General features: G+C 40.7%; 1 pseudogene across 1 annotated transcript; it reads left to right on the forward strand.

Moving 5' to 3' along the window:
- The first annotated feature begins 24 nt into the window (after positions 1–24).
- LOC143855689 (uncharacterized) lies at positions 25–23,013 on the forward strand (annotated as a pseudogene). The gene is made up of 12 exons (XR_013238060.1): positions 25–355; positions 1,201–1,420; positions 1,510–1,710; positions 2,683–2,753; positions 2,935–3,097; positions 3,439–4,031; positions 15,464–15,844; positions 16,027–16,102; positions 16,203–16,266; positions 16,975–17,110; positions 22,284–22,397; positions 22,489–23,013. The product of XR_013238060.1 is annotated as an uncharacterized LOC143855689 (transcript).
- Positions 23,014–23,208: the final 195 nt, after the last annotated feature.

Genomic DNA, 23,208 nt, shown 5'->3' on the forward strand with positions numbered 1-23,208 from the left:
AATCCAACCTTACAATTAAAAATGTGAAATTCAAAATCTTTTCAAGAGCCCAAAAGATAAACGAAATTTTTATCACCACAACCAAAATAAAAAAATGGCAACACTCTTGCGCCATTTCTTCCCGCGCAACTCTCTACTCTCCTTATTTTCTTCTACCCCAAAAAATCATAGAAACCATGTGTTGTTGTTTACCCGGACTCTATCTAATAAAATACTCCCAAACCATAACCATTTCTCTCCCTCTCGTTCCTTTTCTTCAGACGCAAAAAACCTCTCTCCAATACCCACTTGCCCGAAGAGATGATTCTGTGGTCGATGATTACCATGGAGTTTCAGTACCTGATCCCTATCGTTGGTACAAATCTCTGGCTCTTATTTTGTTTCTGAATTCCTGTTTTTGATTGTTGGGTTTTTTTTTTTTTTTTTTTGTATTATATGGGTTTTTTTTTGGGGCGAGGTTGCAAGTACTGCTGGTATGAATTTGTAGCTCTTCTTTCGGTTTTGAATTTTCCTTTTTGATTGTTGGGTTTTTTTGGAATTTGGGGTTTTTTGGAGGTTTAGGTTGTAAGTACAGCTGGTACAAATCTGTAGCTCTTCTTTTGGTTTTTGAATTCTTCTTTTTCATTGTTGGGTTTTTTGGGGTTTAGGTTGGAAGTACAACTGGTACAAATTGTTATGAACCTAAATCCGTTATTTGATCTTCTCAGCGGGAAGATCAACCTCTTGACCCACTTCGAGGGAAGGGTCGTTCCTCCTTTTGTGAAAACACAATTTCTGGGATAAATTCTGGGTGCATATTTGATTGATGAACCACTTTAAATATAAGAAAAGAGCCACAAAACAGCGACAATTCACATCCCTATAAAATCTCAACTATCTCTTATCTTTACTTTATTAGGATTTATCACTAGACTCCTAGACTTTTCCTAGACTAAGCTACCAATTCCAAATAAACATAAACACTCCAAACACACCTAAAAATGAGCCACGTCACTATGCATATATGCACGTATCACAATTCTATAGCTCTTCTTTCGGTTTTTGAAAATTTTTTGAATGTTGGTTTTTTTTTGGAATGCGGGGTTTTTGTGGGGTTTAGGTTGGAAGTATCTCTGGTAAAAATCCATAGCTCTTCTTCGTTTTTGAATTTTCCTTTTTTGATTGTTGGGCTTTCCTGAATATGGGCTTTTTGGGATTTAGGTTGGAAGATCCGAATGCAAAAGAGGTGAAGGATTTCGTAGAGAAGCAGGCGAATCTGACGGAGTCGGTGCTGCGGAAATGTGACATGAGGGAGAAGCTGCGGCAGCAAATTTCGGCCCTCTTCGATCACCCACGGTTCGGTACGCCGTTCAAACGTGGAGAAAAGTATTTCTACTTCCACAACACGGGGCTACAGGCACAGAGCGTTCTATACGTGCAGGTATATGCATGTTTCAATTAGAGTTTCATTCTTAGAGTTTGTCTTATGGGCTGAAATTGTTGAGCTTTGGTTGGTGCTGTATGTTTTAGGATGAATTGGAGGGTAAGGCAGAGATTTTGCTCGACCCGAATTTGTTGAGCGAGGATGGGACTGTTGCTTTGAGCTTATCCTCTGTTAGCGAGGATGCAAAGTTCTTGGCTTATGGTCTTAGTTCGAGCGGTAGCGATTGGATGACCATCAAAGTAATGCGTATTGAAGATAAGGGTGAAGAGCCTGACTCGTTGTCTTGGGTGAGTGTTTTAATCATTGTTTTAAAACTCCCCGCGTCATTGTGGACCGGGGAAGCAGGATTCTTCCCTTGGAGCCTTCAATTCCCGCTTCGATTCCCGTTTCGATTCCCGCTTTCGATTCCCGCTCTGGCAACCTTTAGTAGGATTCTTCCCTGCCTCCCTGGGAGCCTTCGATTCCTGCTTTCGATTCCCGTTTCGATTCCCGCTCTGGCAACCTTGTTGTGGACTCCTGAGTTGACTCCCTTTTACCTTGGTCACATTCAGCGTTCTGCTCTACAGTGTTGATAAAAACTCCTTTGAATCTCTCGAATTATGACCTCGTCAACCTCATTCCGCGCACATTTTAAACAGTGGTTTTAATATAGCAGGTGTTTGTGTACATTGTCAATTTTGTTTGTATATTTTGAATTTGGAATGTCGAGCAATATTATTCTCTGAGTGGAAATTCTAGACATCTTCCATTTCCTTGCTTGTCGACTCCCTTTTAACTTCTTATTCCACTACTCTCCAAGCCACCCATGAGCGACTGAACAGGGAAAATTCTTCTATACGGGTGAAGTAACCATGCTGAAATTGTCAAAGTCCAACACTCAACAGATTTGGATGTTAGATTTAGAATGGTTTTTGAATTTTATCTTTCTCAGTAACCATGTCATATTTCCAATTTCGTACTTATCTCCCTGTGCTACATTGTTAGGAAATATCAATGATAGAATCATGTTTACTTCCATTGGAGCCATTGCAATTTAAGAACCCTTTTGTTTTTCTTCTATTTTACAATTTTTTTGAGTTAAATTGGATTTTGCTTGGAAAGCATAACATACTGAATGCATTTGTCGTATACCTGTTTGAGAAGAGAACACTGTTATGATGTTTACTTGGTTTTCATTGAACTTGAAGAATTGGTTGGTGTAATTGCTTGAGGAGTGGAAAGTTATGGGCTTATATGTCTATTTATTTGCTTTGTTACAGGTTAAGTTTTCACCTGCTAACTGGACTCATGACAGCAAAGGGTTTTTCTATAGTTGCTTTCCGGCTCCCAAGTTAAACTTCTGCAAGAACTCTTGCTAAATGACTCATGTTGATATCTTTTAATTTTAGTTTTAAGTTAAACTTCTGCAAGAACTCTTGCTAAATGACTCATGTCTATATCTTTTAATTTTAGTTCCTTCGTCTTAATGTTATTACATTTCTGATGGTTAGTATTGATGCAACTTTGCATAGGGAAAGTGAAGAATTGGATACTGGGACCGACACAAATTCTAACCTTAATAACGAGCTTTATTACCATTTCTTGGGTACGGATCAATCACAAGATATTTTGTGCTGGAAAGATCCTGAGCATCCAAAATGGATGTTTGGAGCGCAAGTTACCGAAGATGGGAAGGTAATACTCTTTATCTCCTCTTTCTAGGAAACCCGGGTTAGGAAAACCCAACCCGAACCACACCCAACCTGACCGGCTTTTTTTCGGGTTGAATCCGACCCGAATTGCACCCCTCCTCTCTCTCTCTCTCTCTCTCTCCGCTTAAACCCATTACAAATAAAAACCTGTCTCTGCTTAGCAACATACATGCATGATGGCCCCATTACCATTCTACAGGCGCAATTCATCAAAGCTAACTGTTCAAAATTTTCTAATAATAGTCTTTATGAGTTTATTGAATCATATGTTTCAAAAATTATATTATGTTTTTTATCTGACCCATTTGTTGGGGGAATGTGCAGTTTGTTCTTCTATATATTGGCGAGGGTTGTGATCCGGTCAACAAACTTTATTACTGCGACTTGTCTGCTCTTCCTCACGCACTTGAAGGTTTTAGGGAGGGAAATGACATGCTTCCCTTTATTAAGCTCGTTGATAATTTTGAAGCACGTTATCTGCTTGTTTCAAATGATGGCAGCCAGTTTACCTTTCTGACAAATAAAGATGCTCCTAGGTATAAGCTAGTCAGGGTAGACCTCAAAGAACCAAGTATATGGACTGATGTGCTCCAAGAAGATGAAAAAGACGTGCTTGAGTCAGCTTATTGTGTTAATGGTAACCAAATTTTAGTGAGTTACTTGAGTGATGTCAAGTATATTCTTCAGATAAGGGACTTGAAACAGGCCTTCTGCTACATAATTTGCCTATAGACATCGGTTCCGTTTATGGGATTTCGGGAAGGCGCAAAGACAGCGAGGTTTTTATTGGCTTCACGAGCTTCGTTACTCCTGGTATTATTTACCAATGCAATTTAAAAACTGAGGCTCCTACATTGAAGATATTCCGAGAGATTGTTGTCTCTGGATTTGATCGCTCGGAATTCCAGGTTAACCAGGTAATCTTATTGCATGTAATCTGTTTCTGGTTGAACTTAAAGGTTTACTTTTTCACTTGCTAATGCCTTTGTTCTGACATTTTGAACTTAAAAATTGTGTGAAGGAGTTATATGAACCCATTTAAAAGTTCTTTTTTATATCTAGTAAAAACGAGATCTATTTGAGAACTATATCTTCATATTCTATTGACAACTTCTGTCCATGGAGGTTTTGTGTCATAGAGAGAATTGTTATTTGATTTATTTAGGCAAATGATATCAGCACAACCAAGTTTTGATTAGGGTTGTTCATTATTCGGTTATAACCGAGTAACTGAACCGAACCGAATTGGTTTGGTCGGTTCGGTTCGGTTTTTTTCCTTTTCGGTTCGGTTTTGGTTTTTTTTTTTTTTTTTGAAATTCGGTTATTCGGGTTCGGTTTCGGTTATCACAAAAAAAAATTCTATTAACCGAATAACCGAAATGATGATAAAAACCATTATTTTTTCAAAAAAAAGTGCTATATGGGCACTCCATAGGTTGATCAAAACCGTTCATTTGATTGATCACAACTTAATTAGGTTGTGCTCAAAAAATCATTTCAATAGGATGATCGTAGCCCTCCGATCCAAACCGAGATTTTGCTTTTTTTCCTCTTTTTCTCCCACTATTCGGTTATTCGGTACCGAATAACCGAATTTTTAATCGGTTCGATTTTTAGAAATTTCGGTCTATTCGGTTCGGTTATAACTGAACGAACACCCCTAGTTTTGATCTATGATCTAGCCGACACTTTGAATTTATTGCTGAGACACGTGTCGTGTCGTGTCTAACACGACAAGTGTGTACACACGTGTCGACACTCCTTTCAGCACTTTTAAATGTACTGGTAGAAGTGTCAAAATTAATGTGGGTGTGTCGACACGTTTTTGTACAGTGTCAAGTGTGAGATTTTCTTTTTTATTATTGAATTTTGTGTTTACCTTTTTTATTATTAATTCTTCCTTTATCAGAAACTGTTGTTTTAGGTCTTCTTTAACTAATATTTGTTGTTATATCCCCTCCCTTAAACCTAAAACCCTAAACTAACGTTTATTCCAATATTATATTAATTGTATCATATTGGCCTCCCTTTCTCGCGGCATATTAGAGATGCATTGTTATTTGGTTATCTCATGTTTGTTTTAGATTGTAATTAATTAAGGGAGCTGATATATCCGCCCCTTTTTATTCTGTGGACACCCCTCTTAACACCTTTACACTGGTTGAAGTTGGTCAACAGTCTTTATTTTTTGAAATTACGAAAATACCCAAATACCATCATTTCTCTCTCATCTCTTCCTGATGCAGAATGTGTCACGGAAGCACTTGTTAGTGTTGCGGGGATGTGAAAGTAGCTATGACTATGGTCAGAATTTCGCATAGGAATGGTTGAGTAAATAAATGGCAAGAGTTTTCCCTCAAATGGACTTAATACCTTCGATTCCCAATAAGTAATTTGCTTTGGTCAAATTGAGGTGCTAGATGGACATTTGGTAATTGAACAGTAGCGAATTCTCCTCATTTAGAGTATAGTCCTAGTGATGTAGGACCGGGAAAGGAAATAGAAGAAGAGGAGAGAGGAGTAGAAGAAGAGATTGATTAGATGTAGAAGAGACGAATTTAGGGAGAAGTAGAAGAGAAAGAGAAGAATAGACGAAGAATAGGGGAAGAAGAGAATAGAAGAAGAAGGGGAGAGAAGAAGAATAGGAGGAGAAGAGGAGAAGAAGAATCCTGTAGAGGGGAGAAATCTCAATTTAATCATCAAAGTTATTAATTCTTAATACAATGAGGCCTATATATAGGCAATGGGATGGAAATAAAATTCTATGGAAAATAATTAACTTTCCTAATTCTTAATAACATAGAAAATAAAATCCTAGAAAATAATAACATGGAAATAAAAATACTAGAAACTAAATAATACGGAAATAAATCCTAATATCTGCATTACCAAGTAAAGGACATGAGAGTAATTCTTGTGAAAGATTTCTCATAGGACTGTTTCATAAAGTATAAATCTCCAAGAATGATCCAATGGCCATCATGAGATCAAGAGTTGTTTCCAATGCTATCTCTAGCACAGAGTAAATGGCGATAGTAGTGTGATGAATAGCTTGGAGATTTCTCTAAATTTATAGTTACTTCAAGCATTAAAGCATAGGTTTGAAAAACATGTAAGCCTTTGCCACTTGTGTATTTCAGTGAACAATAAGTGTTGAACATAGAACCGTGCTAACAGATAGTTCAACACTTGTGTAAATGTGGACTTCTGGAGGAAATTCCAGCCCCAAATAGTTTGGAAATCGTAATAGAAACGAGATCTAGAAGTGCTATTCCAGGATCCAGTACTTTGATGTCTCTGTCTTATATATAGTAGTAATGATTCAAGAGGAAGGAAGCACAAGTTCCACATTTCTTCTTTCCAGCAACTTGTAAATTTGATAAAAAAAAATGACAGATTCTTCATTCCAATGGCTTCCATGGATGGGTTCTTCAAAAAGTTAAGTAATAGATCTTGCATGGAGATGCTCGATCACCAAACCTACATGAAACCTCGCAATCATAAGGCAATAGAGATGAAGAAGGAACAAGCTTGAGATTCAAGAGAAAGAATCCCCCTCTTCTTGAACGGATTTGGCAAAGGAAAAGAAATTTCCCTCCGAAATGCAAATCTCTAGATGTAGATCTAAAGTTAAATTTCTAATTTCAAATCGAAGGTCCAGCTACAAATGGTGGGAAATGACCTTTTATAGGCAATTACAATGTGAAAAGACTAATGTACCCCTCCATTAAGAATAATAACTAAAATGCCACTATCTTTATGAAAACAACCAATATGCCCTTACTATGCTTAAAGGACACAGGAGCACATGGAAAAGAGTAATAATAAATAAATGTCACGTGCCTTGCAATTTCGTTAGCTAAAACCGTGAGGCACTTGCACTTAGCACCAAAATGCTTAGCACAAGTCAGCCTTCTACCCAACTAGTGCAACACTAAGAGTAGAAGAACACACTTCGAGTTCAGAAAGAGAGCTTCAATTAGTTAAAGGATGCTTACAACTTTCCGAGGTGATTCACAAATGAGGGATTCTCCCCATTTTATAGGCATAAGGGGAACTTTCTAGACCCCTTTCTACACATTTCTTCTTCTAGAGTATTCTAAGGATATTCCAAGTACATTCTATACAAAATATCTAAACCTCTTCTAGAATATCACATGCCTCTACATCTGAAGCTTTCTACCCTTCTACCAAGTTCTAAAAGGTTTTAAGATCTTCAACACAATTCTAGAGATATCCAGGGGGTTCTAGAATCTTCTCTATGGTTATAGAGAAGTTTACAATGTTATAGAATCTTATACGTGATTCTAGAGATGTCTAGAAGTTTCTAAAATTAGCTACATAATTCTAGAGGTGTCTAGAAGTTGCTAGAATTCTTCCTGTGACAATTGCCGATTTGTTCGATCAGCTTTGCAGAACACGGTATTTCACTAAGCTAGACTTGAGGTCGGGGTACTACCAAGTGAGGATAGCCGAGGGAGATGAGCTTAAGGCCACGAGCGTAATAAGGTATGGCTCGTACGAGGAACTCATGAGGCAAAAAACTAGGAACTCATGAGGCAAAAAAAAGGTTAGATTCTCAACAGAGGCACTTTGGCTGGCGCGGCTTAAAGGCGTTCATACTAATAAGGGCTTAGAGGGGCCCCTCTCACGTAAGGAAGATGCGACTAAAAGGCTGGCTAGCACGGCTTATCCCTACCCTACTAAAGAGTGCATAATCAGGAACTCGTACGAGCCAAACCTTGTTACGCACGTGGTCTTAGGCTCATCTCCCTTGGCTATCCTCACTTGGCCTTACCCCGACCTCAAGTCTAGCTTCGTGAAATACCGTGCTTCGCCAAGCTGATCGAACAAATCGGCAATTGTCACAGGAAGAATTCTAGCAACTTCTAGATACCTCTAGAATTATGTAGATAATTCTAGAAACTTCTAAACATCTCTAGAATCACGTATAAAATTCTAGAATATTGTAGACTTCTCTAGAACCATGGAGAAGATTCTAGAACCCCCTGGATATCTCTAGAATTGTTGAGAAGATCTTAGAACCTTCTAGAACTTGGTAGAAGGGTAGAAAGCTCTAGAAGTAGAGGCATGTGAATATTCTAGAAGAGGTATTGATATTTTGTATAAAAGGTACTTGGAATATCCTTGAATACTCTACAATAAGAAATGCGTAGAAAGGGGTCTAGAAAGGTTCCCCTAATGCCTATAAAAGGGGGAGAATCCCTCATTTGTGAATCACCTCGAAAAGTTGTAAGCATCCTTCAACTAATAGAAGCTCTCTTTCTGAACTCTAAGTGTGTTCTTTTACTCTTAGTGTTGCACTAGTTGGGTAGAAGGCTGATTTGTGTTCAGCATTGAGGTAATAATTGCAAGTGCCGCACGGTTTTAGCTAACGAAATTGCTAGGCTCGTGACATCAATGAGAGGGATGGGGTACTTGTTCTTCATCATCACCTTGTTGAGCACTCGATAGTCTATTGCAACACTGGTGCCCCATAAGGTGCCTTGGAGGGTTGGATGTATCTTGCATCAATTGACTCCCTCAATTGCTTCTGAAGCTCCTCTAGCTCCGGGGGTGACATGCGGTAAGGTGCCATGGCAGGGGGTTTAGCACCCTATTTCAACTCTATCTTGTGATCCATCTCCCTCCTAGGCGGTAGCCTCTTATGAAGCTCCCTTGGCATAATGTCCTTGTTGTCCTCAAGGACAGATTGTATCTCCCTTGGTATACCTTCCATGGAAGGTAGTGCCTGGTTGTCACCTCTCGCAAAGTAGCAATGTAACTGGCCTCTTTCTTCCTTACACCTTTGGAGAATTGTATTGCAGATAGAATCTTAGGGCCTTTGCTAGACCCCTTGGTTGTAGGAATCTTGCATGTTGCTCCCTCCTCCATGATGCACATAGACTTAGCGAAGGGCATATGGAATGCCTTAACACTCTCCATGAACTCCATGCCCAGCACCATCGATTGATCATCCATAGGAACCACAGAGAAGTTAGCATCACCTTGCCACTCGTCGATGCACAGCTTCACCCTGCGTGCTACACCAAACATAGGTTTGGCCTCCGAGTTAACCGCCTTGATCCAACCATTTTCTTTGGAGACCTTGAGACTTAATCACCCTTAGCAACAAAGTTGTGGCTTGCCTCAGTGTCCACCAAAGCATGGCTGGACTTTTTCCCTACATGAGCTTCTACATACATAACTCCCATAGAAGTAGTCTTTGGGACTTCCACCTTGCCCTTGATTGCAGTGAGGACTTGGAGAGAACCCATGCGCGTCTGCTCATGGGTTGGCTTCTCCTCCTCTGCCTGGATGATGGCAGTGAGTCTCCCCTCTTTGGACAATCCATTGCCCAATGTGGCCCACTACACAAGAAGCATGCCAATGGGCAGGGGCGATGCCGGAAATTCTGCAAGAATTGTAGTAATTTTTTTCTCCAAACAAATGAAAGCAATATTATAGTTTCTCCAAACAAATGAAAACAATATCGAGGGTAGGTCCAAGACGCACCCTCGATAACACAAGATTCCTTTCTCTTACATTCGACCGGGCCCACTACGCCAGCCAATGGGAGGAGTCCTCTCTCTTCAAGCGCACCATACCATATGTGCTTCAAGCCTACAATCTTTACTTGAGAAGGGAAAAAGATGGTAGGAGGATTTAATTGGTTTTGGGATGGAGGAGTATTTACTTGAGAAGGGAAAAAGAAATTTTTTATAAGGAAGGGATATAAAAATGGTAAAATTAAAATTTTAAACTTATTTTCTATCTTAGGGATGATTGGAAAGGGGGCATATTTTTTAAAAAAATGGGTAAGTATAAAAAAATATTAAAAAATAAAGGTATATTTTTTTTCCCAAAATATTAAGGGGGGCAATTGTCCCCCTTCCCTTTCAAGTGCCATCGCCCCTGCCAATGGGACCTTATGCTTGTCACCACCACCCTTGCCGTCCTGATGGTATTTTCCCTTGTTCTTTGGTAGCCTCGGCTGACCTTCCTTAGGGTTGTAGCTGCACCTTTGCCCTTGTGGGTCGGTCCCTTAGGTTTAGAAGAATCCCCCTCCTAGAAAACTCAATTAAGGATTCTGCCACCGCCATAGCCGACGCAAGGTCTTGCACACCACGACGTTTCAACTCTTGCTTGGCCCATGGTTGGAGTCCATCCATGAATGTAAAGAGGGACTCCTTTTCGGACATATCCGGTCTCTCAAGCAAGAGCTCTGAAAACTCCTTCACATAGTCCCGGATAGTCCCCTTATGGGATAGACATCTAAGTCTACCACGGGCCTCATACTCAACATTCTTGGGGTGAAATTGCTTCTTAATTTCCTTCTTGAAATCATCCCAACATTTGATAGAGCACGTACCTCTCTCGATGTCGACATGCCGTCGTTGCCACCACAAAGCCGCAGTGTCGTGGAGGTAAAGAGGAGCCGTCTTTACCTTGGTAGATTCATCATCAATGGTCATGGCTTCGAAGTATTGCTCCAGGCTCCAAAGAAAGTTATCAAGCTCCCTTGCATTCCTTGCCCCATGGTAGCCCTTAGGCTTGGGTACATCAATGTTGGGGTTGAGTGGGTAGTGACAGCACCACTAGTCACTACCCTCTTGCATAGTGCCCAATCCGCCTTGACATCCTCTATTTCCCCACGCATGGCCTCAAGCTCACCGAGAACTCGGTCTTGGAAGTCTTGGATCTCTTTCCTCAGCATGTCAAAGATGGATTTCAAGGTACCGAGCTCCACGAAGCGCTTTGTTCCCCTCCTCGAGCAACTCAAAGCATCGGTCCAAATCCTTGAGCTGATCTTTCCCATCAGCCACGGTAAGCTCTACCCTAGCCAACCATGCCTCCATCGATGCCATAGGGTCCTTCGAAACCTCCTTCGACCGGCCACCCTTCTTGGACTTGGTCAGGGTAGCAACATTAGGTTGCTCCTCAACCTGCACTTCAACAATCTCGTGGCTCGCCATGGCTTCCATCTTGCCTTCCATCACGTTCCCATTTGAACCTAGCTCTGATACCACTTGTCACGAGCCTAGCAATTTTGTTAGCTAAAACCGTGTGGCACTTGCACTTAGCACCCCAATGCTTATCACAAATCAGCCTTCTATCAAACTAGTGTAACACTAAGAGTAAAAGAACACACTTAGACTTCAGAAAGAGGGCTTCTATTAGTTGAAGGATGCTTACTACTTTTTGAGGTGATTTACAAGTGAGGGATTATCCCTCTTTTATAGGCATAAGGAAAACTTGCTAGACCTTTTTCTACATATTTCTTATTCTAGAGTATTCTAAGGATATTCCAAGTACATTCTTTACAAAATATATAAACCTCTTCTATAATATTCACATGCCTCTACTTCTAGAGCTTTCTACCCTTCTACCAAGTTCTAGAAGGTTCTAAGATCTTCTATACAATTCTAGAGATATCCAGGAGGTTCTAGAATCTTCTCCATGGTTCTAGAGAAGTCTACAATGCTCTAGAATCTTATACATGATTCTAGAGATGTCTAGAAGTTTCTAGAATTATCTACATAATTCTAAAGGTGTCTAGAAGTTGCTAGAATTCTTCCTGTGACCCTAAACTACCCTATATGTAATTCAACATAAATGGAAATCCTACGCTAATGAGCAAAGATGGGCTGATGTAAATATTGACAAGGGAGCATCACTTCCCCAAATCCACCCTTCAGTTTCTCTCTCTGGTTTCTTGCAAGAACGATGTCTCACACCTCCTTCCTCTGTCTCAGCTAGATAAATTAAGAAGATGATTTAATATGTCACTAAGATTTATGTTAAATAGACCCGATGGATGGTTTGGACTGTCGGTTCACACTACAATCTCGCCCATGGGGAGGCAAAGATTCACAGCTGGCCCGCTAAAAATAAAAAATGTTTCCTAGAAAGATTTATAGAGAAACAAAGATTTATCAGTAAATCTTCAAATGAATAACAAACGATCTTATGTGGATGGAGCAGAAAAGTCTGCGGATCCCCCATTCCCTCAGAAATCTTCCCCATTATGCGGTTTTAATCATAGGAAAATCCCAACATCTCGTTGGATTAGGGGTTTTTGATGCAGGAGGTAGGGCCAAACGACCTCGTCCTCACTTTTCATCCGTTCCGCACCTCTATCTATACTTGTTCCTCCTCGCTAGATTGCTAATTCTCTTAGAAATTTTCAATCTCTTAGACCAGAAATATCTGTTCTTGAACCATAAAAATGAAAGAAATAGGATACAACAGACAGAGAGATCTGGTTCGTTTATGAGATTGCTGCCATGAGAGAGACATTGTGAGCTGGATTTGGGCGACACTGCTTCAAGTAGTTGGATTTAGGCAAGGCTGCTTGATGTAGTTGGATTTGGGCGTGGATAGTGTGGGAGAGAGAGATGGATTTGGGCAACTGAGATAGATGGGATGTGGGCTATGGGTATTTCATGATTTCCAAAAATAAGGACTGACTACCTACTTTAGCCGGAGTAAAGGAGTTGAAATGGGTGTCCACAGAATAAAAATGGGTGGATATATCAGCTTCCTTAATTAATCTTAAGATTTATAAGGTTGTAAAATGAATATCGTATTTATATTGTTGCAAATTATGATAGTATTCAGTACTTTTATATGTACGTATGACGCATGTATATGGGCGTGTCACCATTTCTAGATTTTTAGGAGTTTCATGTCAGGCGCCTCATATCCATGTCGAAACTTGACACACGAATCTGTGTCCATAAATCATGATTATATATATTTTCTGTTTTAGCCGTGTACCCGTTTCTAAATTTTGGGGGTTTGACGTGTCCGCGACACTCATGTCCGTGTCAACAAATCATAGGTTTTGATAATAGGCATGAAATCAACTTGTCCTATATGCTTTAACCTGCTGTCAAAAGCTACTGACAGCTTTTTGGGAATCGTAAGCGTTAGTTAAAGCATATAAATGACAAGTTGAGTTAGTGCATGTTGTTGGAATAAGTAACTTGCCTAAGGGCATTTAGGACTTTGTACATTCCTTTATGTTTTAGTATAAAGATATGAGTCAGGGGGAGATTACCCTAACTCATTCATTCTCTCTCTCTAAACTTTTGGTTAACATGGTATCAGAGCCTTAGGATTTTCTGATCCCTAGGGTTCTCTATCAGCCTCCATCTTCTCCGCCTCCCCCCTCCCCTCTCGCCTCGAAACCCTAAACCCAACTGCGGGCCAAGTTTCATCCGAGGCACACCGGCATGCTGTCTTTTTCAAGGTTGCCAAGGCGGGAATCGAAGGCTCCTGGGTTGGTGGGAAGCGGGAATCGTGGGTTTGCCAGAGAGTCGACGGGGATTCGCCGGGGAATCGCTGAAAGTCGCTGGGGAGTTGGGATTCGCAAGGAATCGCCGGGAATCGGGGTTCGATGGGGATTCGCAGGGAATCGCCTGGGAATCGGGGTTCCTATAAAGTGGGAATCGGCGTTTTCATAAATTGGGAATCAGGATTCCCAAAATTGGGAATCGGGGTTCTCCAGAATCGGGGATTCGAATCGAATCACGGTTCGGATTCGCGATTCGGGGATTTGCGAATCCCCAACTCCAGGTACGAATCCTGCTTCTCTGGTCTTTTTCCTTCTGAGAAGGAGTCGTTTCCTCTGATACATGGGATCTGGTTTCCCTACCCGCTGGTGCCTGTCCTGTTGGTTGTCGGTGGGTTTTCTCCATCAAATACCTCCCTGATGGTACTGTCGAGCGCTTAAAAGTACGGTTAGTCACGAAAGGATACACTCAGACTTTTGGTGTTGACTACATTGAGACCTTCAGTCCAGTTGCGAAAATTCCCTCTGTTCATGTGCTCCTGTCCTCTTGCTGTTAATCATAGCTGGTTGCTTCATCAGTTGGATGTGAAGAATGCCTTCCTCCATGGCGACCTGGGAGACTTCCTCCTACGTGTGTCGCCTACGCAAGTCACTCTATGGCCTCAAACAATCTCCGCGTGCGTGGTTTGGGAGATTCAGTGAGGCAGTCATGCGCTTTGGCATGAAACAATGCATAGTGGATCACTCAGTCTTCAGTTATCACTCTTCAGCTGGGTGTATTTTGTTGATAGTTTATGTGGATGACATAATCATCACAGTGAGCAATTCACAAGGTATACAGCGTTTGAAAACCTTCTTGCAAAAGGAATTCTCTACTAAGGATTTGGGTCAGCTCAGGTATTTCTTGGGGTTAGAGGTTGCTTGTTCTTCTAGAGGGTTGTTCCTATCACAGAGAAAGTATGTCTTGGACTTGCTAAAAGAAACATGCAATCTTGGAGTTAAACCAGCTTCTGCACCCATGGATCCTAATGTGAAACTTGTTCCAGAAGAAGGAGAGTTGTTGGAGGATCCTGGCAGGTATCGCAAGCTTGTCGGTAAACTTATATATCTCGCGGTTACTCGGCCAGATATTTCATATGCTGTTGGAGTTGTCAGTCATAATATGAGCTCTCCACGTACTTCTCACTGGGCTGCAGTGACACAGATTCTCAAATATTTGAAAGGGGCTCCAGGGAAGGGATTGATGTTCAAAAGACATGGCCATATGAAAGTTGAAGGCTTCTCTGATGCAGATTGGGTTGGATCCCCAGCAGATAGACGGTCCACCACTGCGTATTGTACATTTGTAGGTGGCAATCTTGTTTCATGGAAGAGTAAAAAGCAGGATGTTATAGCTAAGTCCAGTGCAGAGGCTGAATACAGGGCAATGGCATAGACAAGCATGGAACTTATTTGGCTACGTTCACTTCTTTCTGAAATTGGCTTCATTTCATCTTCTCCTTTGCAGCTTTATTGTGACGACAAAGCTGCAATATACATTGCCAACAATCCAGTCTTCCATGAGCGCACAAAACATATTGAAGTAAATTGTCATTTTATCCATCAAAGAATCCAGAAAAGAGAGATTTGCACTGTGTTTACTCGGCCAGGGGACCAATTAGCTGATATGTTTACAAAGTCCTTAAATAAGTCAAAATTGAGTGATATATGTAACAAGCTAGGAATGTATGATATCTACATTCCAGCTTGAGGGGGAGTGTTGGAATATGTAACTTGCCTAAGGGCATTTAGGACTTTGTACATTCCTTTATGTTTTAGTATAAAGATATGAGTCAGGGGGAGATTACGCTAACTCATTCATTCTCTCTCTCTAAACTTTTGGTTAACACATGTTATCAAAACATGGTTGTGCTGATATCATTTCCCTTTATTTATTGTATTTTTTTTTTTACAATTTTTTGATTTCTTTTTGTGATACTTTGGAGATACTATTTTGTGCCACATCTTGATGATCAATACTGTCTCTTTCCATCACTGGGATCTGGTTCTCAGGTATTTGTATCTAGTAAGGATGGTACGGAGATACCAATGTTCATTGTTTCGAAGAACAATATACTTTTGGATGGATCACATCCAACCTTATTATATGGATATGGGGGATTCCACATTAGCATTACACCATCATTCAATGTAAGCCGTATTGTTCTTACAAGGCATTTAGGTGTTGTCTTCTGCATAGCGACTATTCGTGGTGGAGGGGAGTATGGAGAGGAATGGCATAAAGCCGGATCACTTTCAAAGAAACAGAATTGCTTTGATGATTTCATTTCAGCTGCCGAATTTTTTGTATCTGCTGGTTATACCCAGCCCAAAAAGCTTTGTATTGAAGGTGAAAGCAATGGTGGGCTACTAGTTGCTGCGTGCTTAAATCAGGTAGAGACCTTGGGGCTATTGTCAAATTATTGGTTCTTTTTTCCTATGTTCTCACAAATAAATTTAAAAAATTCTACTGTGGGTACTTCATTTCTAACAATGGGTAGTATCATCTGTTGATTGTCCCCTTATCAGAAGTATAATTTTTCAAGTAATAAAAACAGAATATTTTGTGGTGGCAGCGACCCGATCTTTTTGGCTGTGTTCTGGCTCATGTCGGTGTTATGGACATGTTACGGTTCCATAAGTTCACCATAGGTTTATTTCATTCTTTTTGCACAACCAGCAATCTTATTTCTTACCCTTTAGTTTATTTTAGTTTTCTTTTCTGATGCATTGGTTTGATTTCTATTTCTAGGCCATGTATGGACTTCTGAGTATGGTTGTTCAGAAAAGAAAGAAGAATTCCAGTGGCTTATCAAGTAAGGAAAGTTGTAGCATCTATGTTTTTATCTGTGTGTGTGTGTGTGTGTGGTGAGGGCATGGGGGTGTGGGTGGGGGTGGGTTGGTGCGCGCGCGTTACACTTGTATATTTTCCTGGTTTTAGTAGTTTATACACTCGTACTCTACCAGAGCTCGCCCAAGTTAAAACTAAATTGAGCTCTACAAGAACTCGCCCAAGTTAAAACCGAATCGACTTGTGCAAGTCGCTGATTGACACCCAAGCTTTTTTCTTGACTTTGGAGTCAAAGATTGGCTCAGGGAGTTTTTAAACAGTGATTTGGGGTCTAATTCCCTAGAATACCTTTAATAATGCCATTTCTTCTTCCTTTGTAGCTTCGCATTCTATCGCTCATTTAAATTATAGCATTTTCACCGATTTTGGAGCAGGGAATATGTTACTATTTATCTTTTTTCTTTCATTCCGTGCAACAAATATATGGGGCGATGATTTTTTCACCCCTTGTAGGACGGATGCGCCCCCCTTCTAACATGATTTGACGTCAAAAAGCATTAAAGTTGCCCACAATTAACGTTAAAGGGGGCACATTCCTCCTACAAGGGGGGGGGGAATCATCTCCCAATATATGTGCTTAGTATGTTTTCGAAGTTCTATGTTTTGTTTTTTACAAATTGAAAATTTTGACTGTTATAGTACATGTATCTAAGTTTAACATGGTTTGTCTCAGATACTCACCACTTCATAATGTGAAAAGGCCATGGGAAGAGGTTGGCAATCAACTGTGCCTGTACCCACCTACAATGTTGTTGACAGCTGATCATGATGATCGTGTTGTACCGCTACACTCATTGAAGCTATTGGCAGTAAGTTCTTTCTTGTCATTCTAAATAGGGGTTATTTTCATGTATTCTATCTTCTCCTGTTATGAGATCATTCTAAAGGTTATATACACAAGTTAAAATGAATCCGCAACTTTTGTTGTTTAATCTGCTTCTATTTATGTTGAACTTCATGCATTTCAAGGGATACAAACCCGCCAATATCTCTCTTTTATTTCATTCTTTCTTCTTTCTTTTTTTTTGCTCTATCTTGTTTTTTCAAGTAAGTATTTTACAAGAACAGAAGAAACAACAAAAACATTTTTTTGAGGGGTAAGCTGGGGTTAGGCGAAACCCCTATCAGATATATTAGATAAAAAAGAAAAGATTACATGAAGAGAGCAAATCCTATCAGAAGATAGGACATCACAACACTGAAAGGAAAACACAAGAAACTACAAAAGCCACAGGCAGAAAGGCAAAACAGGGGAGAAACAACCCTAGCACCAAAACAAGGGGGAGAAGAGAACAAGAACTTAAAACAAAAAACAATAACGGACTGGCTAGCTGCAGACAGCAGCCAAAACCCCCAATATCAGCCTAATTTTGGGGGAAATTTGGAGAGGTATGGCAGAATGCATGAAGAGGAGGTCCGGAGAAGAAAAACGGAGACTTCCCTTTTTTCTTTTTAACTGTTTGCCAAATTTCCTCGCCATCAGCTAGCAGGGTGGAGGAATCTTTTAAAATTCCAATGTCAAGATGTATATCCTCAGCTGATGCTATGGCACTATCAACATCTCCTAGCACCGCAAATTTATTGCTATGAGAATGTCTTCGAGGGAATTAACTATTTACGGCAACGTTTGAATTCTGGCTGCTGACCATAGGATTCTGAGAAAGCTCTGTAATGGGGGAGGTACTATGCTGGGTCTGATCTTGGTTTGGAGTCAATTTTGGTCTCCAAACTTGCTTTTGAGTGGGGTGCTTCTGATCTGCTAGGCTACTTCAGTCGCCAGATTTGTGACTGAAATCTTTGCAAATGTTACAAGGCACAGGCTTCAAATCATATAGAATTGGTTGCGAGATCACTCTCGAGGAAGTTCGAAGGTTGATGGAGTCGGAGAGAGGCTGATCAGCCTTAACTTCTTTGGAAAGTCCGGCAAAGTTGAGTCTTGATGACTCTGCTGTATGAGAATCCATATAGAGAGGTTTCCCAATGACACTTAGGGGTGTTCATTATTCGGTTATACGAATAACCGAACCGAATTGGTTCAGTCGGTTTGGTTTCGGTTTTTTTTTTGGAAATTCGGTTATTCGGTTTCGGTTTTTTTTTGGAAATTCGGTTATTCAGTTTCGGTTTTCGGTTATCTCAAAAAAAAAATCAGTTAACCGAATAACCGAAATTATGGATGAAAACCATTTTTTTCCAAAAAAAAGTGCTATATGTGCACTCCGTAGGATGATCAAAACCGTCCATTTGATTGATCACAACTTAATTAGGTTGTGCTCAAAAAATTGTTTCAATCGGATGATCCTAGCCCTCCAATCCAAACCGAGATTTTTCTTTTTTCCCTCTTTTTCTCCCACAATTCAGTTATTCGGTTGAATTGTTAATCGGTTCAATTTCGTTTCAGTTTTTAGGAATTTCGGTTCGGTTTCGGTTACCGAAATACCGAAATTTGATAACCGAAATTATTTCGGTTATCAAATTTTGATTTATTCGGTTCGGTTATAATCGAATAACCACCCCTAATGACACTTGCAATCCTACTCAAGATACGAGTGGTCCAAAATTTCAAATGGAGGCCCGGGAGACGGATCCAAACAGGAATTTCTGTGATTTTCTTTCTCTCAAGAGCAGCATCAGGTGTCCATCTTTGGAGGATGAGAGGTCTTCCTCCATAGTTGTGATCGGTCCCTTCCAGGACTCGAGTACAATCATCTGCGTTAGAGAACTTGAAGAGAAAAAATCCCTCTTCAGGAGTATACATTCGGAGATCTCCTGTGAGTTTCCATCTACGATAGAGACTTTCTTTCAAGGAGATGAAATAGGGTCTTCTGCCCAAGAGGTCTTGGAAACAACAAAAACATGCCCCTTGGAGGTTTTGGAAACAGAAAATTACATCTGGCAAGACGAACCATTCAAGTATTCAACTCATAGATTCAGCCATTTTGTATTATAATGACAAATAGCAATGTGTCAATCATCACAAAGAAGATCCAAACTGACCTCTTGGGATTTGAGTCCGTAGGACCTATCTAATTGTCAGTGTGTATTGGATTAGAATATCCAATAAGTTCACAGTTATCAATATTAATGGGTATAATATTTGAATGTGGAGATTGGAGACTTGTTTTTATTAGCCATTTGCCATTTTCAGTTGCTATTTATTTTGATAATTGTGGTTTTGTATTTCTTATCAATGGGATTGCTCCAAAATCGGAAATCCTATTTACTCTCCAATTTTATCTATTAAGAGGGGTGTAGAGGAGGTTGGTTGTTACAACTTCTCCTTGTTTCCCACCATGAATCTGACACGGGTTTGGCAGAAAAATGACATTTTATGCTGATTTTGAGAATAACTGGCTATGTTATCTCTTCTAATTTCATAGGTCGTCATACATAACTTGCTGTTCTTGGAGCCCCAAGAATGTAGAAGTCTAGCTATTTGATGAGAACGGAGAAATGTTGTCGGACTCCGGCAGGTCTCCATAATATAGATAAAGATTGGAAACGTTGATGAAAGGAGAAGTTAAAACATCCTCAATAAAGGATGTCAAAACCTTCCCAACACACGGAGATGCGGGGAGGGGAATAGGATTGGCAGTGCCCTAATTGTCGCTATCATAACTTCGGATGGCGGTTTAGGTGCAGAAGGTGATCACAGGCTAGATTGATTCCCTCCCCTCTGCCTCTTGGGGTGGGGAAGGAGTATCTTTAGGGAGACCTAAACATGTTCGCGACAGAAGGCTTGGAGCATGGTTTTGCTCCCCTTGCCAATATCTGAATTATAAATGGAGGGTTGATTGTCGCTGGTGCCATTCGACCAGATCATCCTTAAAATGGGTTCCTCGCGCTAGTTCATCTAGGGGTCAATCTAAGGGTGACGAAAATAATCTTTGGCCTAACTTGGGTAAAATTTATCCCCACAAAAACTCAACGGTTCCAATTTTATCAATTTCAAGTAAGGAAGTAGATGTGCGACTAGACTCCCTCAGATCTTGCTTGATTGGGAAAAAGGAAAATCACAATAAATCTTTGCAGGAGCTGTGGAAATGGGCCCAAGTGTCCTGGGAACTCCCGTCGTTACATTGCCCTTCTTTACTGGCAAAGGACGAAGTTCTTTTTATGTTTGAATCAGAATTGCAGGCTTCACAGATCCTTGCTAAGAGATCTACGGCCTTGGACAACCATTTACTTTCCCTCTCACCATGGACAAAGGAATATATTCAAGGGGAGGAAGCACTTTGGGTTCGTTTTTATGGCATCCCATTGCATGCCTGGGCTATTTCTACGGTGGAGGCGTTAGGGGGCTTCTTTGGTAAGGTCGTAGAAACCAAGGGCAACCATCAGAACTGTATGAGTTTCGTTTCGGCTAAGATCCTAGCCCCTCGATAGCTTTTCCCTAATCCTGGTGTAAAGCTCAAAATCTTTGACCAGTACTACACCATTGGGGTTGAGCTCTCGAAGGAAATCCCTGAATCTACCATCCAAGGCTCGGGTTCCTCCTTAGCGGCGGATCGGCCTCCGCGACCTCAAGGACCTTGCCTGGTGAGCCGTTGTGCCCTTTTGGGATTTCAAATTCTAATTCAAATTTTCTCGGTGGGAGACCCGAGATTGAGCCGTTAGCTTTTCTCAAAAAAAGCGTGATGGGACCTGAAGAGAGGAATGAAGATTATTTGGGATTGTTGGTGAGTTCCAAGAAACCTACCCATGACATTAGGTGGAAGCATGCTTTGCTGGCTACACCTCACCCATACGCCAGGAAGAATTTCGTCAATCACGCCCTTGGCAGTTCTTACAAAGGTCTCAATCTCCCAGTCAGGGGGTTTAGTTCCCAAGAGCATTTCATTATGTGCAAAATGGTCACTATCTTGAGTTCCACGCTGGGTCCAACGAAGAAATTTAGCGGATTATTTAGACTCCTAAAGTTCTATTCCAGGTCTGCTATGTTTGGCCCTATCTATAGATAAATCTATAGATGGGGTTCCTGGGGTTGGAAATGGCTATGGCATTTAAAGTATTTGGATGTAATAATTTTCGTATTTTCGTCGGTAGGTAGGGAATCGTACCAATAGGATCCTAGCACTCTTCCCCGGGAGCGGAGGCTTCAAGGTTCTTAAGACCTTAAGTTTGCTATTAAAAATGCCCCCCCTCTTCTTTGAAGGCAGCTTCCGCGTCATAGTTGGAATGGCTTCTCCTGAGGTTCCGGGAAGACCAGCTTCCCTATGGAGTCGGCTCTCCCCTACTCTTTTGTTCTGGGAGTTTGCCAGCAATTTGGGGTTCAGATTCTGTGTCGGATGGAGACAAAAACGGCTCCATATTTTGGCGGGGGATGGCCATCTGGTGGAGGAGCAGTTGGCGATTAGCGCCTCTCTGGATGTCCTAGTCCCGAGCTTCGGGGTTGTATATCTGCTAGAGCCCAAGATCCAGCATACCATGGATGGGTCTCTTTCTTTTTTTGATGGCTTGTCTAAAAGACCAAACTAAATGACTATCTAAATGGTGATGACAAGTCTGTTTTGAGGAAAGCCTTGCATGAGAGGCCCCCAATATGGCATTCTTGTTGGATTCGATTCAATTGAGGCCTTGGGGTAGTGCCTTGGATTATTAGGGGAGTGGTGAGGACGCTCTAGACTCTGATATCAGGTGAAGATTTTGGCAAGGAAGTAGAATAGTTACTCGACATGATGGCAGCGCATGGAAGCGTGGTCCTCACCGTAGCGGATGAATTAGCAGATTTTCTTCTTTGGTTTTAACTGGTCTAGGAGTATGCTCCTGGCCATCCTTAATTGATTCTATGTACTGCAGGTTGGGACCTCTGGTCCCCAATGTAATTTCCGTAGTATCAATAAAATTGTCATTTTTCATAAAAAAATAACTTGCTGTTCTTGATGTCAATTGCATTTGTTTTGAGAATTCATTTGTCCTAGTTCATCTTTCTGGAATTCAATTGCCTTAACTATTCTTATATTCCGTTTTCGTATTCCACCTCAGACCATGCAACATGTCCTCTGCACAAGCTTGGAGAAAAGCCCACAAACCAACCCAATTATTGCCCGCATTGAACGGAAGGCTGGACATGAAGCAGGACGTCCTATGAAGAAAATAGTATTTTCTTGCCTCTTTACTTGCAAATAATTTTGTTACTTTGTAGCTAGTGCTTATCTAACAGGGGCTCCTCATTCTGTTCTTATTCTAGATTGATGAAGCTGCTGATCGTTATGCATTCATGGCTAAAATGTTGGGGATCTCCTGGATGAATTAAGCTCCCCTCTCCATAGAATTTATACGAAGCAAAATTAAGAGTAAGAACAAAAGTAAGACTAGGATCGAAATTATTTGGTATACTTTATTCACATATGGTATAATTTGGGAGTCCTTGCCTCCTGTTAGCTGAGAGGCATGGAATTACATTCCCCTTAAATTATGTTGTTGGGGTGCAAGAAAAGGAGTTTCTTTCAGACCACTCTAAATTCATTTGAGACTTGGACATTCATGGGGTTGTTGGAATAATATCATACATATGGAGATATATTGCCAATGTATGTTAGATATGTCAGCTGCTTCTTTTTTTCCGAGAGGTAAAAAGGGAGGTTTACATTGGTTTGTGAAGGTGCATTAACTTCAAACCCAGATTCTTCTCTTTGGTTTTTACCTTTATTTTTATCTTTCTGTGAACCGCTCAAAGATTTGACAGGATGGATAAATGTCTTTGTTCAAGGCTTCTTGTTATTTCGGCTCAAATTGTTGTGCCATTTCCCCTACCTTTATGATTTCTCCTGTAACATGCCATCAGGAGCCTGATAATGTACCCTGGAAAGCCCAAAAGACGTGGAACTTCCAAGTTTTAGAGATAAGATGTGATTTGCGTATGAGTTAGCCCTGATTTATGAGGAGTGACTAATCCATGATGGGATTA

Source organism: Tasmannia lanceolata, unplaced genomic scaffold, assembly GCF_043159265.1.
Source record: "Tasmannia lanceolata isolate RefF3 unplaced genomic scaffold, GAP_Taslan_0.1 ptg000023l, whole genome shotgun sequence".
Lineage (NCBI taxonomy): Eukaryota > Viridiplantae > Streptophyta > Magnoliopsida > Canellales > Winteraceae > Tasmannia > Tasmannia lanceolata.